This window comes from Bos indicus x Bos taurus, chromosome 25 (genome assembly GCF_003369695.1).
Source record: "Bos indicus x Bos taurus breed Angus x Brahman F1 hybrid chromosome 25, Bos_hybrid_MaternalHap_v2.0, whole genome shotgun sequence".
NCBI lineage: Eukaryota > Metazoa > Chordata > Mammalia > Artiodactyla > Bovidae > Bos > Bos indicus x Bos taurus.
Window position 1 is genome coordinate 7,382,265 of NC_040100.1, and position 8,389 is coordinate 7,390,653.

The window sequence follows — 8,389 nt, forward strand, 5'->3', positions numbered from 1 at the left end:
GACTGGATTGCTGCTTCCTCCTCCAGGGGATCTTCCCGACCCAGGGATACAATGCATGTCTTCTGCATCTCCTGCATTGGTAGGTGGTTTTTCTACTGCTGAGCCATCAGGGAAACCCCTACGTAACTATACTTTGTTTTTATTCTCCATAGTATCTTACTCCATGAATATGGATATTTTTGACTGACGTGAATTGAAGACATTTAAAAAAAATTGTTAAAGCATATGGGTTTTCTTGTTATCTACTTATTATTTATTGGTAAGTTAATTTTACTGTGGTTCTAGAACAGTCTTACAATACACATCCTTTGAAATGTGTTGAAGCTAGCTTTATGAACTAATGTGTGGTCATTTCATAAATATTCATGTGCCTTGAAAAATATAAATATTCCCCTCTGGTTGGGTATTTAATACAATGTTCTCTGTGTATCCGCTTGACCAAGTTTGTGATATATATATACCATTAAATCTTTTAAATACTTTCTGATTTTTATCTACTTGACTTATTGATTATTATAGGCAATAATTTTAACTGTCCCATATCATGTTGGACTTTTATATTCCCTGTTATATCTCTCTATTCTGGCCTTAAATATTTTAGGCTATGTTATTAATGCATTAAAAAAATAAGAGTTTGGGACTTGCCTGGCGGTCCAGTGGTTAGCACTTCACCTTCCAACCTGCAGGGGATGCAAGTTTGATCCCTGGTTGGGGAGCTAAAACCCCACATGCCTCGCGGCCAAGAAAACACACACACACACACACACACACTTATATGGGCTTCTCTTGTGGCTCAGCTGATAAAGAATCTGCCTGCAATGCAGGAGACCTGGACTCGATCCCTGGGTTGGGAAGATCCCCAGGAGAAGGCAAAGGCAACCCACTGCAGTATTCTGGCCTGGAGAATTCCATGGACCGTATTTTCACCAGAGAGCATTTGCATTCCTCAAGCACAACCAGATTTTATCTTATAAAGGTCTGGCAGATGGGACTTCCCTGGCTGCCCAGTGAGTAACACTTCACCTTCCAATGTAGGGGATGTCGGTTGGATCCCTGGTTGTGGAGCTGAGTCCCTGCAGCCAAGAAAAAAAAAAAATCAAAACATAGAACAGAAACAATATGGTAACAAATTTAATAAAGATTTTTTAAATGGGCCACATTAGAAAAAAACTTAAAAAAAAAAAACTGGTCCGGCTGAATTTTCACGTATCTGAAAATGTCTTTATCTCCTTGCTGTTGCTCAGTTACTAAGTCCTGTCTGACTCTTTGTGATCCCATGAACTGCAGCATGGCACGCCAGGCTTCCCTGTCGTTCATCTCCTATTCAGGCTGAATATAGAATTGATTCATTCATTCAGCATATACTCATTTAGGGGCCTACTGCATGCCAGGACATATTCTAGGGATTCGGGATGCCTCAGCGAAGAAAACTCCAAAACTTCCTGCCTTTGAAGATCTTACCTTCTAGAAGACAAGGCAGGGATAAGAAACAAAGAGGACAAACCAAGTGTCTTGTATATTACAGAGTGAAAACCCACATCAAAAAGAAAAGAGCAAGATGAGGGAAGTCAGGTATGCCTGCAGAAGAGACGGTGGTCAGAGCAGACCTCTGCGGAAGTGACTTGTGAATGAATATCTGAAGGAAGAGTATTCCAGTTGGTGCAAAGGACTAGTGCAAAAATCCCAAGACGAGAGTGTGGTTGGCACATTCAAGGAACAGCAAGGCAGACTTCCCTGGTGCTCCAGTGGTTAAGACTCTCAGTGCAGGGGGCACGGGTTCAATCCCTGGTTGTGGAACTAAGATCCCACAAGCCTCAGTGAAAGTGAAAGTCGCTCAGCCGTGTCTGACTCTTTGCGACCCCATGGACTATAGAGACCATGGAATTCTCCAGGCCAGAATACAAGTAGGTAGCCTTTCCCTTCTCCCGGGGATCTTCCCAACCCAGGAATCCACATGTCTCAAGGTGTGGCCAAAAAAAAAAAAATCCAAGGAACAGCAAAGAAGCCAGAGTGGACAGAACGCAGTGTGTGAGGGGAAAGGACTGAGAGGCAGTCAGAGCTAACAGAGGGTCTTGCAGCTTTTGTAAAGGCTTTGAGCCAAGTGAGCAGTACTGTAACATTTCAAGCAAAATGACATTTATCTGAGTTTTTGTAATGATCCTTCTGCCTGCTGTGCTGATAGATAAAAGTAGTTTTATTTCAGCACATTGAAAATACTATTTTCCACTGCCCTCTCACTTCCATTGTTGCCGTTGAGTAGTTAAGAGGCCCCAGGAGATTCTGGGGTGCTGGTGGGAGACCCAAGTGGGGAACACATCCTCCTCCCCCATGGGCCTTGTAGCTGGAAGTCCCTGGGTTCTGCTGGGCTCCCCCTCCTGGCCCCAACTGGAGCCATCTGGGCCCATCATCTGCACCCCACTCATGCCTTGTCAGCCCTGGGGAGGAGGGGGCCACCTATAAAAAGTCTATTGATGACCATCATTCACTTCTCCTACCTGGAATTTGGGAGTGGGGCTGGGGCATGGGGAGCAAGTGAGAAGTAGGGGGCCGGGGAGGCTTGGAGCACAAGCAGCCCCTCCCTTCTGGCCAGCCCACCCCTGAGGACTCTGCAGAGGGACCTTATTAGTGACTGGAAAGCTGGCCCTGCCATCTCCCCAGGCTTCACAGGAGCTGAGAGGTGGAAGCCACGGCCTGACCGTCTTCCTGCAATCTGTCATTATCCCTTCCCTCGCCCGCTCCCACCACCAGGTAATTCCATTGTTAATTAAAATCCTGCAGCCTTTAATAACACAGCTCATAATTGCTGTTTTCACTAGACCTGGATTGGCTATGCAGGCCTTGAGGGGACCTGGGCTTTTGTTTCCTGAGCCTGACTTTGGCAGAGCTGCTCCAGTTGTATATTCACCCACTCAGATGCAGCCAAGTGTCCCCCTGGCTTCAATGGTGGGACGAGGAGCACCAGTGTCCCCCAGCCTGGAGGCCACCCCAGAAACCCCTTGATGTGTCCCAGGGAGAGAGGTTAAGGCAGGAGGCAAGGCTCCAAGGTGTCAGCCCCAGCAACACAGCCTGGGCGAAGACTAGATCCTGAACATCCAGTGGGCCCATGCAGGCCTCCCACTGAGCTTCTTCACGTGTGGCCAAGCTCATTCGCATCCCCACCTCCTCCGAGGCTCCCACTGCTCCAATTCCCTGTTATGCAAGTGAGGAAGCTGAAGATCAGAGAGGGAGGAGACTTTCCTGAGGCCACACAGCAGGCAGGCAGCAGAGTCAGGGGCCTGGTGTCCAGACCCGCCGTTCCTCCCTCCCGGCTTACTCTCCCCTTTCTTGCTCACAGCCTCCACATCCTTTCCCTCCCTCCCAGCTCACTCCCACTCCCCGCAGCCCTCCTCCTCTTAGGTGATCATTCTGGGAGAGGACCTGGGGGCCGGGATTGGGGAATGGGAAGGGGACCAGAGGACCATGGTTCGGGGTCACAAAGTCCCAAGGCAGGGGGAGGGGGACCCTGTGGCCACAGTGGAGCCAGGACAGCTACCCTCATGACCCACCGAGTGGGTGCTCTACTGCCCACTCCAAGTCTCTTTAAGGTCCAAAGGACCACCCCCACTGGTTGGGAAAGTGTTCCTTTGCTGAGAAGAGCCACACCACCCGAGGCCAGATCCTTGCCTGGAGCAGCCCGTGCCATGAGTGATGGGTGCAGGGTGGCGAAGGCCCAGCCCCAGCGAGGAGGTCCTGCAGGCTGACTGATGTCCGCCTGCAACTCCCAGCTCTCCCTCTGTGCCCCCCGCTTCTATCCCCCGACCGGGGTGCTGATTCCTGAAGCATCCCTATTAAACTCCCCCCACAACACACACACACACACATACACACACCCCATCCAGAACCCACTTTCAGGGACCCTGACCTTCTAGAACCATCCTTCCATGTGGAATTCCGGGTCTTGCTCTCTTCCCTCTGCCCATCCCTACTCCCTCCTTTCCCCAGAACCCCAGACCCGCCACCCCACTGTCTGTTACCCCAGCCCAGCTCATGCTCCTGGCTCCTCTGCCCCCTCAGAAGGGACGACACTGCCATCAAGCTAGAAACACCACCAGGCACCCCTGTCGAGAGTCTCCGGAGATCAAGGACCCCTCAGTGGCCTTCATAGCTCCGAGGTCTGCTGTACCACTCTCATCTTGGAGATGAAGGAGCATCGTGTGCACAGCTGGAACACGTCAGCACTCAGGCCGCAGCTGGTTGTCATCCAGCACCCAGCTCACAGCTGCCTCGGCCGACCTCCTAAAACAGCCTCCCTTGCTGCTGGCTTTGTGAAAAAATCAGCCTCTTCACTCCCCTGCCCTCGCTGGTGCCTTGGAGGGAGAATCACGTTTCCCAAGGACTTCTTTCATTCATTCACTCCCCCTATTCATTCATTCACTCATTCATTCATTCAACAAATACATTTTGAGCCTCTACCTTTTACCTGACACTGTGCTTGGTGCTGGGGGCACCTTGGTGAAGAAGATGGACAAAGTCCTTATCCTCTCGGAGCTTATATTCTGTGGAGGGAGACACACAATAAACACGATAAATAAGTAAAACAAATATACGCTGGGTCAGGCACTTCCCTGGTGGCCCAGTGGTTGAGAATCCGCCTTGCAGTGCAGAGGACGTGGGTTCAGTCCCTGGATGGGGAACTAAGAGCCCACATGCCGTGGAGCAACTAAGTCTGTGCACAGAAACTGCTGAGCCCACACGCCACAACTAGGGAGTCTGTGAGCTGCAACAAAAGATCCCACATGATGCAATGAAGATCCTGTGTGCTGCAGCTAAGACCCAATGCAGCCAAACAAATAAGTAAGCAAATATTTTATATACGTACATACACACACGAGGTCAGATAGTGGTAAGTGCCAAGGAGAGAAAGGGGGACTGAAAGCCTTGGGGTGGGGCCAAGAGGGTGACAAGACAGCATGACCAAGGGAGGCCCCACGGGGAAGGGGACATTCAGCTAAGGGGTGCAAGGCCCACTGGCGAACGACGGGGCATGTGGAGCCCTTTTCCTGGGCTCTTGGTGGGGGTGGGGACGCTCCTCCACGCAGGGTCTGAGCAGAGTAGATGGCCACCCCACCACGCCCCTACTTGTCTATCCAGTGGTCCTGATCACGTGGCCAGCAGGGCTCAGGGCCACCCCCCCAGGGGAGGCAGCCTGTGAGAAGGCAGAAAGCCCCCTTGTTCCTGGGGGGACAGCCAGGCTCCCTAACTCTAAGCTCTGCCCAAGCCCAACTCCCCACCCTGGAGGCCCTTCCTAGCCCCAGGACCTCGGGTGTCTCCTAGCGCAAAAATACCTGCGTGCTCCTTGAAGAGATGACTGGGTGTTGGCAGAACCCAGAGACCCCACACAAAGGGAACCACTTGCCCAGAGATGACGTATGTTCCCCAGAGCAGATTCGAGCGGGCCCCAACTACTGGCTTCAACCAGGGCCCCTAGGGCCTGTGGAAGACATACCTGGTCAAGGTCGTCCTGGGCAGAGTTCCTGGGAAAACCCGACCGTCAGCACATGCCACAGATGCAATTAGCTGGCCTCCATGTCCTTCTCTCTGTCAGGCACCCAGCCAGGGACAAGGCCCAGGCCCAGGCTAGATCACTATGGCCTGCCACTAGAGACCTTTGGTGAATCTGTGCTGGCCGCCCTCTCTGATGGCCAAAAGGAATGGGAGATAAATGGGCATTTATTCTCCCCACTATGTGACCAAAACACGTCTCTTTGGCTCTTTATATGTGGAGGAAAGCCTGAGGAAGAGCCAAACGGAGGACTGAAAACATGACCAATACAAAACAAACTGCACAGGCTCCTTTGGAACTGAGCTGACCCTGGGAGGTGTCTGAATTCACAAAATTCTTAGGACTATCGAAAGTGTTAGTCACTCAGTCATGTCCAACTCTCTGCGACCCCATGGACTGTAGCCCGCCAGGCTCCTCTGTCGGTGGAATTCTCCAGGCAAGAATATTAAAGTGGGTTGTTATTTCCTTCTCCAAGGGATCTTCCCGACCCAGGGATTGAACCTAGGTCTTCTGCATTGCAGGCATATTCTTTACCGTCTGAGCCATGAGGGAAGCCCCTAGTGGACTATAGGGAAGTGATTGTTATTACTATTTTTACTTTTTGGCCATGTCATGTAGCGTGCAGGATCCTAGCTCCCTGACCAGGGATCAAACCCTTCACCCCTGCAGTGGTAGCTCCGAGTCTTAACCGCTGAACTCCCAAAAAAGACTTTCTTGTTTTTTTTGGCCATACTGTGCAACATGTAGGATCTTAGTTTCCTGACCAGGGATCAAAGCTGGGACCCCTGCATCAGCTGATTGCTGCTGCTGCTGCTGCTAAGTCACTTCAGTCGTGTCCAACTCTGTGCGACCCCATAGACGGCAGCCCACCAGGCTCCTCTGTCCCTGGGATTCTCCAGGCAAGAACACTGGAATGGGTTGCCATTGCCTTCTCCAATGCATAAAAGTGAAAAGTGAAAGTGAAGTCGCTCAATCGTGCCCGACTCTTAGCGACCCCATGAACTGCAGCCTACCAGGCTCCTCCGTCCATGGGATTTTCCAGGCAAGAGTACTGGAGTGGGTTGCCATTGCCTTCTCCGAAGAACAACATTACTCAATGCTAAACCCAGGTCTGAGTAATCCAGAAAGATCAGCTGCCTATGAGGGATCACACTTGCAGTTACCTGTGTCCTGATCCAGGTTCCACGACACAGAGCTCAGAGAGAATAACTCACAGCCCGTGCTGCCCATGTGCATTGTCCTCAAAGGAGAGTCCACTCAGCAGCATGATGTGAATGCAGGGGTTCGATCATCCTCCCTACCATCAACACAGAGCTGTAGGGCCTGCCCTCAAAACTCGCAAGGTTTTGAGATTAGTGACGTTAATTCCATCTGCAACCTTTTTTCTCCCTTGCCACCGAAGGTGACATCTTCACAGGTTCCTGGGAATAGTACACGGGCATCTTTATGGGACAGATTAGGGAAACAGTATTATTCTACCCACCACACCCACTTTCTTTACTGGGTGGTTATTAAATTGATGAGTTTGGGGAATTCCCTGGTTGTCTGGTGGTTAGGACTTGGTGTTTTCACTGCTGAGGCCTGGGTTCAATCCCTGGTTGGGGAACTAAGATCCCATAAGCCCTGTGGTGTGGCCGAAGAAATGAGTTTGAGTGATGAGAGCCTCAAGCACAGTGACCATCAAAAACTGATGTCTGGGACTTCCCTGTGGTCCAGTGGCTAAGACTCTGCACTCCCAATGCAGGGAATCTGGGTTTGATCCCTGGTTGGGGAACTATGTCCCTCACCCCACAACTAAAGATCCCACATGCCACAACTAAGACTCAATGCAGCTAAGTAAATAGATAAATATTTTTAAAGTAGATATTTAATAAGTGGCGCCCCTGGGTATTTGTTTTTTACATTAAATTATTTAATAAAAAGCCATCTAGCGGGAAGTGCAAATGCAATGAGGAAATGCAAATCAAAACCACAAGGAGATATCACCTCATATTATACCTGTTAGATGCCTGTCACCAAGAAGATGAGAGAACAGGCACTGGTGGGATGTGGAGAAAAAGGAGCCTTTGCGAACCGTTGGTAGGAATGTAAATTAGTGCGGCCACTATGGGAAGCAGTATGGAGGTACTCAAAAAATTAAAAATAGAACCACCAGATGATCTAGTAATCCTGCTTTGGAGTATTTATTCAAAGAAGAAGAAAATAGGATGAAAAGATGTCTGCTCCTCTGTTCATTGCAGTGATGTTCACAATAGCCAAGACCTGGGAAAATCTAAGTGTCCACCAATGTGTGAAAATCACTCAGTCATGTCCAACTCTTTGTGACCCCATAGATTATACAGTCCATGGAATTCTCCAGGCCAGAATACTGGAGTGGGTAGCCTTTTCCTTCTCCAGGGGATCTCCCCAACCCAGGGATTGAAACCAGGTCTCCCACATTGCAGGTGGGTTCTTTACCAGTTGAGCCACAAGGGAAGCCCAAGAGTACTGGAGTGGGTAGCCTATCCCTTCTCCAGGGGATCTTCCCGACCCGGGAATCAAACCAGGGTCTCCTGCATTGCAGGCGGATTCTTTACCAACTGAGCTATGAAGGAGGGAAGCCCACCAATGGGTGAACAATAAAGAAGATGTGATATATACAAATTATGAAATATTATTCATCCATGAGAAAGGAGGAAATCTTGCCATTTGTGACAACATGGATGAAGCTCGAGGGCATTGTGCTAAGTGAGATAAGCCAGACACAGAAGGACAAGGTGTCACTCACACATGGAATCTTAGAAAAAAAGAGTCCAACCCTCAGACACAGAGTAGAAAAGTAGTTGCTGGGGTAAATAAGGAGAGATT